Source organism: Neopsephotus bourkii, unplaced genomic scaffold (genome assembly GCF_033783945.1).
Source record: "Neopsephotus bourkii isolate Nb327-2 ecotype Australia unplaced genomic scaffold, CSIRO-AGI_Nbou_v1 NB_379, whole genome shotgun sequence".
NCBI lineage: Eukaryota > Metazoa > Chordata > Aves > Psittaciformes > Psittacidae > Neopsephotus > Neopsephotus bourkii.
Genome location: NW_026900884.1, coordinates 895566 through 904920, shown reverse-complemented (window position 1 = coordinate 904920; position 9355 = coordinate 895566). Strand labels below are relative to the sequence as shown.

General features: G+C 38.6%; 1 protein-coding gene across 5 annotated transcripts in view; it reads left to right on the top strand.

The window, feature by feature from the left end:
* The first annotated feature begins 64 nt into the window (after positions 1-64).
* Positions 65-9355, top strand: part of LGI1 (leucine rich glioma inactivated 1) — a 30602-nt gene continuing 21311 nt past the window's right edge. For 4 of the 5 annotated variants that reach the window (XM_061348973.1, XM_061348971.1, XM_061348972.1 and 1 more), the window contains exon 1: positions 65-192. The gene's annotated coding sequence lies outside the window, so the exon portion shown is untranslated. Of the gene's footprint in view, positions 193-415; positions 582-9355 lie in introns of those variants that run through there. The other variant, XM_061348970.1, reaches the window with a different exon arrangement.

The following is a 9355-nucleotide window of genomic DNA, read 5'->3' as shown; positions in this document are numbered from 1 at the left end:
GGCGCGGCGCAAGGCACCCGGGCGCGGGCAGCCGGCGGAGCGCGGCGGGGCGTCGGCGGGCGGGGGAGGGCGAGCTGCGACGGCAAGGGAGGGGAGGGGAAAGCCGCTCATCATGTTTAGGGGCGAGGGGAGTCTCCCTGCTCGGGAACCCGGTGCGCGGCGCCGGCTGCGGCGGTCTCCGCCTCTGGGAAGGTAGGACCCGCCCGTAGTGGCTCCCAGGGAGGCTTTAGCGAGCCCCTCTTCATCCCGTCCCACTTCGCCCTTTCACCACTCCCAGCGCTTTTGGGCTGGGGAGTCTCCCTAGAGGAGCTGAGCTGCGGGGGTGACAGCTGAGAGGTGGCGGCGGGCACCAGGGCGGCGGGGCCCCGCCACAAGGGTCCGTCGGGGGAGGGGTCGCGCAGGAGGGGTCGCTCTGGAGGAGGCCCCTCGGGGAGGAGAGGGCCCTGGGTGGGTGCTCCTCGGTGACAGAAGCTGCCAGACGACCCTCGGGGCAGCGCTTCGTGCAGTAGGTGTGTGCGCTGCCTTCAGCACGACACAGACCTCCTGCACGGCCGCAGTAACGCCCTGGCAGCCTCGGCAAGGTAATACATAACATTGGTTTCCACATGTTTTAGCGGTTTCTCCTCTTAATTGCATCTCGCAGTTAGAAGAGAGAAAGGCAGTTATCTGACCCAGTTTCTCTGTGAGGACCAACGGCAACGGCTGATAAGAGTTCGGGAGCTTGTGGGTTGCATCAGGGGAAGGAGCTTTATAAACTAAAACTGTTTTCTCATAAGCTAGCTGGGAAATGCCAGTCTTCAGCATTAACTCATCAAATACAGCAAGTACCTGTTAAGGAGCTGATACTGTTTCCCATCAAAGATCAGGGTGCACAACACCTGAACCAGCATTTTGACTGCTGAGGTCTGAAATGCTTTAGTCCATCACAGATACTTTCTTCTGGACTGTATCAGACTTTCCATCAAGTGTTATTGATTCCTGGAGTCTTAAACCACAGATACACTTAATACAGGGAAAATTTCAAAACTGAAATGCCACTAATGTAATACATAAGTTGTAAAATGTAGTGCAGTATTTTACAGTGCTACACAGTAAGGGAATCGCATGCAACAGTTGATAGCGTACCTCTTTACGTTGGCTACTGAATCTGTGTTAAAACCAAAGTAGTTTCTTTCTCCTGAGCTAGTATTTGTGTCACTTGTTATGTTATTATCACTCTGAAGGGATGTAAAGGTGATACTAGAGGTGTCCGATGGAAAGGAACTGAGTGGCAATATGCTTATCTGAGTGTATACGGTGTTCTGCTGAAGTCCTATGGAATGTGGCCCATTTCCTCTAAGGAGCAGAGACTGTTGAAAAAATGGAATTATACTAATTAATAATTTAAATACCTCAAAATAAATAATGTATACCCACGCAACTGTAATAGCAGGCATCTTTTTGTTCTCTTACGGAAACGACAGACTGCTTTAGTGTGAATGAATCCTGATATGATTCTGGAAACTGGGCCAACATATCATTGATTATGCACTTTGAAGAAAAGTGGGAAAGGTAGAGGAAGGATGTACAGTTCCTGAACCTCTTGGCATTGTGCTGTGGGCACAGAAGATTGCATATAGAAAAAATAAGTTTCTGGGCAAAGAAAAATTCTCCAGTATGTTCAACTATTGCAACTTGTAGATGCTGAAGTTATTTTATCAACAGCTCTTTTGAGAATAGCAACTAGATAACTTCATCTTACTATGTTATGCTTTTCTGATGTCTGACTGTTGCTTTCAGGCATCACCTGCTTTTTAGGTGTGAGTGACAGTAAGCTATAGCTAGGGAAGTGGATCAGAAATGAATCCTTAGTAAATTAGTAGTTGAAATTGAATCTGTCCTTAACCCTTAGTGTATGTATTATAGTTTGATTCTGTAGGAGTATCTTGGTAGGTTAAAGCTATCATATATATGCTTTGACACCAAGAAAGATAATTCTTCCATACAAATCCCACAGCACTGAAAGATATGGGGAAAAAGAAGAGTTGGGCATAACTCTGCAGGGTGGGATGTGCTATGGTTTTAAGTTGGATTTCAATGATTGTACAGCCAAACCTTAGGAGCACGGTTTTCTATAACAGCCATGGGTTGGCTGCCTTGGAAGAAAGAAAGCATTCCTTTTCTTGAGCTGACAGTGCTCATCTGACCACTTCTGCTGAACTGCAGTTTTTAATTTCTGTCATTCTAGCTCTTCTGACTGTCCTGCTGTGGTGTCTGATGTGCAACAATGGTGGTGCAAAAAACGGTTGTGGATAGAGGGATAGGACAGGAGGAAGGGGAAGATGAAAAACAAGGGCAGCCCTTTCAGCAGCAGCACTCTGTTAGATCAGCTTATCAGTAGTATGAAACTATACTCTTAAATTACAGTAGCCTGAACTTCGTGGCCTACAAAGGAGGCATCACTTTATTCCTGCCCTAAATCTAGAAACGGGCTGAGTTTGAGACTTGGTGTATTCAGAATGCTTAAGTCAGACATAATACTTTTATCAACATGTATGTACCAAAAGAAGGTATTAAACTGTGGAGATGCAGAATTCAAAGAATCATATCTGATGTACTTAATGAGCCATTCCTAGAATCTGCTAGCATAGGAGATTGCACAGCATAAATAGCCTAATCTATTAACCTCTTAAGTATACAGGGTGTTTTTTTCCTAATATGTAAGATAAATCTCCTTTGTTGCTACTGGAGATAATTTCTTAATGCCCTACATTAATTGGTACAGAAAGAAAGAATTTATCCTCATTTGAATAAGAAATTTTTAAATACTGGAAGACATATATGCCCACAGTCTTAGCTTTTTGAAGCTAAGGAATGAAAGTACTTCAACCTATCCACATAGGTTACATTTCTGAGAACTTTTATGTTTTATTGCTCTCCTTCGTGCTCAGAGTTCTCTGTGTATTTCTAATAAACACTAAGCATAGCTGTTTAGTCCTTATAAGTATTTAGCTAGGAAGAAATACCTCCGCCTTAGACGAGGTCAGAAAAGACCTTTTAGATCATCAAGTCCAACCTTTCTGCAGGAGATTATTGCCTTCTAAGGTCTGGTAAAATTGCTTAAACTCAACAGCCTCTGATTGTTTGGTCAAAATTAGTTTGGTTAACCGATTAAAAAATTGCTCCAATTTTTAGTGAAGCACATCAGGCAGCTTTGCCAACAGGCCAGAAGAAGCAGCTACCACTGGTGTGGAGAGTGAGGGCAAGGTGGTCACTGACAACCTTATCTATTATAAGACCTGTTTGCAGGGCAGATATATTTTTGTCATATACATTTGAGTTTGATTATGAGACAGTAATGTGGAACCATCAAGAATGCTAGTAAAATTGAGGTTTATCTTTCCTCTTTCTCCATTAAGCCAGTTACTTTGTTGAAAAATGAGGAATTTAGACTAACATTATTTGATGTTGGCACCTTCCTATCTTCTACATGTCTATGAAGTAGGTTGCCAAAACTTTTATTTTCATGTCTTCATAGTACAAAGTCTCACAGCATCTGTCATGTTCCTGATTTTCATCTCCCTCTCTCTGAAGCCCCCTAGTAATTTGTAAAAAATCAAGTAGAACTAAAAATGGACATGCACATATGCCAGTAGCATCATGTTCAATAATTGTAGTTCTTCTTTTAGAGGTACCAGGGTAAAAACTATGGGATGCACTATGCCTCCCAACAAGCATCCAGAGCAACATTTACACTTCTGTCAGGCAGCTGACTCCCAAGCCTAAGACTTGCTGACAGTCAGGAAAAACCAGTGGGGCTGTGCTGAGGGGCAGTGGCTCATGCTCACCAGTTCTCTTCACTGGGGCTGGTCACACCCGACTGGTCATTAAAGACTACCATCATTCTGCAGTCATCTAGAAGCTATGTAAAGAGAGCAGGCTGTTGCAATGCATGTATTTTGTCAAATTCAGTAGACTGTATTTTCCATGTTTTTTTGTCATACAAAGGATATCAAATGTGGAGTTTAACTAGCCACTAGATGTCAATGTTGCTGTGATAAAATTCAAATACAGTTTTATTTGTTTGGCTGACAAAGTAATTTATTCAATAAAAGCACTTCTGGATTTAAAATCTTTTCCAGTATAGAGTCAGTTACAGATAATATCATAGACAGGCCTGTGCTATATCCATTATTTTGAGAGCAGCTGTGGTGGTTTATGCTGTTTTGAAGTTGCAATTACCATTTCAGTGTGTACTCATTGTTAGAAAAGTGCCTTTGAAAAAATAGCATCTGATTGTTCATCAGTGTCCTCCCTTGTTCCAAAATCCCAGACCTTTGTATAAGTAACCACAATCATTGTATTGCATTGTATTTGGTAATAAGATAAAATAGGGATAATAATATGATCTCTAATCCTATTATAAGAGTATAGAATTCCCTAAATTCCAGTTACCAGTGGAAATTTTCTTCTTAATTACTCCTGTTTAACACCATTGAAGATCAATGTCAGACACACTGTGTGGGGACAGAATTTCTAAAATACTTAAGGCTTCCAATATGATAAACAACTTAGAAAACTTGGTTATTTTGAAAATGTGTCCCAAATTCTCTGTAACTAAAGACAGAACCAACAGATTATGGAATTTTAGAAAGCTGTGTGAAGTCGAATTTGACCCATGGACCTTTCTTATTCCAGGCTCCTGTATTTCTAGGGCGAAGAAATCACTGCAGACAACTACTTATTGCTTAATGCACTGTCAGACTCCCTGAAAGAAGTGGTTTTGTTGGCCGTCTACAGAGCACTTACTTGGAGACCAAAGTTTGAGAATTAGTTTTATAAACGCTGAGGCGAAGCACAAAAGAACAGTGCACATCTCAAATTCCAAATTAAGCTTGTTCTGCTGATAGGATTTAAAAAAGAAAACAAACTATTTTACTAGAAATGGAGTTGAAATTATCAGTTCATATGAAAATCTCCCAAGGAGTAAAATATGGGGAAATTGCACCCTTATTCTTAGCTGGTCTATTTGGAAAACAGAACCACCATTTAGGCCACAGATTTAGAAAATACACCCTAACCTGATTTATTCCATTAGCCCCACCTCCTGTGATGCAGATAAGGCCTCTCGACTTTAAGCTCATTTCACAAAATAATGATTTTGTTACTGTTTGCAGAGGGGCACCTTAATCTTCATTATCGTGGTGTGAAGTTGTTTAAGTCATGCTCAACACTTTATTTGATGGTAGCATCACTCACACTCTTAACACGCTAATGAATCACAGATACATGAATAGTTATAACTTAATTTTTAACATCTATTTTAGTTTTCTTGACTCTGACTACAGAGTTATGTAAGAATCTTATCATAATATCTTGAAAACCAGATTGTTTCATTCATTCATTCTGTTGTACTTCAGGGAACATTCATAGCAACAACCTTGATCCTCATATGTCTGTTAACTTCAAAAAGTATCATTATAATAAGCTAGTCCACAAGCCCTTGTTAAGATGTGCACTGTAAATAGTGCCAGTATGACCTTAGAAAGAGTGATTCAGTTATGGAAATAACAAAGCAGATTTTAATTAAAAAATAAAATCTTGGAAGCAGCCTCCCATGTTATCTCCAAGGTTTGGTGTTTGGGTTTAAAGTAAGGATTTAAATCCCCTGGAGATACATTATGTAGACTCCTGTCTAGTATCCTTTAATTATCACTGCTAGTGCCATATTTGTTGCATGGCAGGTAATCTTCATCTTCAGAGTTTACAGTTTGGCAGCTCTTTTGAGAACAAAGCACACTAAAAGATTACTTACGCATGTAGGCACACATAAACAAGTCTATCAATAATTTAATTAAAAAGTAATTATCAATATGCACAAAATTCTACTTCTTAGTTTCATCAACCTGCATTCAAAGAAGTGGAATACAGAAACTAACTCCTCCAACATTTGCCAGTTTTCATTGGAGGAGATTTTAGAGGGGTAGTATGCTTAAATTCCCCCAAGTATGAACATTTTCCTAAGAGAGCAAAGAATGCCTAATCCTCCTTTCATGTCTAGATCTGCTATGGTGGAAAGCAACTGATGGCATTCAAATATGCAAATCCAAGAAAAAGGGAAATCTGTTTTTTCCCCAGTTTGATATCAGATGAAAAAAAAATGAAAGAAAATAAGTTAAGAAAATGAAAATATAAAAAAGCAAAAATAGAAAAAGCAACCAACTGAAAACAAGCAATTTATTTGTTTTGGTTTGTTGATTTGGGGTTTTTTTGAGGGGTTGTTACTTTTTTTTAATTATATATATATATATACACTGGATTTATTTTGTGAAAATAAAAATAATATGTGAGCAAAATTACAGTTCATTGCACTTTTAAACCATAGTGGAAAAGATATGCATTCCCTTGTTTCCTGATAGACATTTTTTGTGCATAATGTGTGTATATTCAGAGTGTTCAGTTAAGGGGAGAATTGAGGGAAGGTACAAATCATTTCCAATTGAACATATGTAATCTAAAGTCTTCTATATAAAAAGGTGAGTGACGAGTCACTCTCTTCTGAGTCACAGAAGCAGTGTTCATGTACCTAGCATTCTAGAAAACCTGGAGAAGAACAGTGCCTCAGAGTCTTAGTCTAAGATATAATGTAATAGAGAAATAAGGTCTCATTCCTCCATACGTGTTCCAGAAAATTCAGATGTGTTGCATCTTAACCAAAATTTGAGATCTTCATTCAGGAATCTGTCTTGCAAACTGTAGTATGTAGCTGGTCAGGCATCACAGTGTTTTCCACTGGTTGTCCTAAAGCTAAGAAAATATTTCATAGCAGAGTTTATTTGCAGTATACAGTGGTGTAATCAAGCATTTGAAATATCACAGAAAGATTTAAAAAGATAAGGTATAAGTCCATAATAGGTTGTAATAATGTAATCATATGATTTCAGTGGGATTACTTATGTAGTAAAGTAGTATAGTAACTGCAAGTAGAAGCTGAAAGTGTCTGGGTTAATGTGATCTATAGCTGATCATTCAATGGAAATGGAAGGATACAAGCTGCTGTGAGCAGTGAAGTAGGATGATTCAGTAAAAAATCCTATTTTTTTTTTTTTAATGAACCTGCTTATAGAGTACTACAAGACCTCATTTAATTAATAATACCATCAGCCATTCTGCTAGAACTGACCACTTATTAGTAAAAGTATACTACTGATTGCTAGATTTTGGAAATAATAGGGGTTATATTTCAAATTAAATAGAATTTTGTGTTACTTAATCACCAATATCATTCAGACATAAAGTACTGAAATACTATCTACCTTTCTATTGAAAATATTGCCAGGATACTATTCATTCCATGTCACCTAAGTGGAACGGGAAGGATAACTATCCTAAATGGGAACAATTAGTCTTAGTTTAAAATATCAACTTATGTTTTCTTATAGCCAGCAACAGTGAGCCCCGCAATATTCACAACTCTAGAAGTAAAAATGTCAGAGTCAAAAAATTGCTGAGGAAAGTATAGCAAGTAAAAATAAATACTCCAGCTTGTACCTTGGGAGATTGTGCTACTTGCTCTAACCACATTCAATTTGCAGGCAATACACTAAACTGTTAACAGCTATGTATCTAGATGACCGCCTTTTTTGAATGGAAATAAACATAACCACATGAAAGATAAGGGTCAGGACATGAAATGAGATTTGAGTGAAAAACCTTTAGCATAGAGGAATCGTCTCTTAAGTTTGCATTGCACTGTCCTCAAATATGCAGTTGTTAAAAGATTGTATTATTTAAAGTTATATTAGGATCTGTTTTAATATACATGAATAATCTGGGTTTAGTCAATACATGCCACGCTTTCCCTGTACAGCTAACTTTACTTGAACCTCAACCTTTACAGAGTCAGTATTCGGCAAGTTTCTATAATCTGATTTAACAAAACAAAAATATTCTTCTGACTTCCTCATGCTAATGTATATGGTAGAATAAAACTCCTACGTTTCTAGGTAGGAGTTACTTTAATGACCGATGTTTTGCCATCCATTCTTTCTTGCCTTCAAAATCAAGATCAGATTGATACCACTTGGAAAGATTTTACTACATTATCAAAGAAAAGTAAGTCTTACTCAGGCACTTGCTTATCTCCATTAATCTAATTATCATCATCCTGAAAGGATGCAACCAGCAATATCCTCCTAATGCAGAAAAGTGACTTCTAAAACCTGGAAAATATTTTAAGATGCTTTCAATTACAGAGCATAGAGATAACTGTGTTCTAGAGAGAGTCCTCAAACTTCTGCATGTTCAATCTTGACAAAAGAAAATCTTTCTTATGATTCCAGAGTTTTTGTCAGATAGATTTTGAAAGCCTAGGTTTCGGAACCTTAACAATCAAATGCACGAATCTATAGCACGCTTCACTGTTTTATGCAGTAAATGAGTTGGAAAGTCATATATAAGCAGTTTTTCACTCGCGCTATCCATTAAATTGTAGACAGGAAGATAACTTCCAAAATTAACATTAGCTTTGTCATCACTGTCAGAGGACACACTGCCAGAAGTTCAAAACAGCTGTGCGTAGTACAATTTTTAATGTGGTTTCACTGCTGTCTTGAAAGTAATCAAATAGATGATGAATTGTCATCCTTTCAACTCTGTAGTAAGAACAACTACCAAAGAATTTTTGTATTTTCTTTCTTGGAGACATCAGTGCCTGCAGAGAAATATGCCCATGTAACAGGATATTAAATTGTTTTCCCAGTTAAAAAGAAGCTAATGTACTATTAATACATGAAGGTACTGTTGTACTGTGCTCTAACACTACACTAGGAAAAGCAAAGCCTTAAAGTTGTAGTGACATCCATGATTTGTATTGATTTGCAGTTCAGTGTGGTCTTAGCAGAACACAGATACCCCAGCCTTGGAGCCTGAGAGTCTTTATGAAAGGACACCACAGCCCAGGTCCCAGACAATAATACAGCTGCCTGTCAGCTGCATCCACACAGATCTTTCATGTCCTTGGCAAGAGGGATTTAGCTGTCTTCCTAACATCACCCATTCTGAATCTATAGCAACCCTCCTCTAATATGTGAAGCTATTTTTAGTATCAGGGCAGCCTTGAAAACAGCAGGTAAAGCATGAAAAGAATGAATAAGTGGTTGTGGTGCTCGCCTGTGAATAGAAGCTATATATAGCTCAAGAGAGAGCTCTTAATATATTTAATGTGTATATGGAGATCTGCCTCCCTGAGGGGAGACAGAGGTGTCAGAAACATAGAGTAGCACATTATTGCTACTTCTGACCTGAGCAATTACCTAAAAAGTCATTATTTCTGATTGTTCTGTAAAACAATAGAAAATACAAAATAGAAAACAGA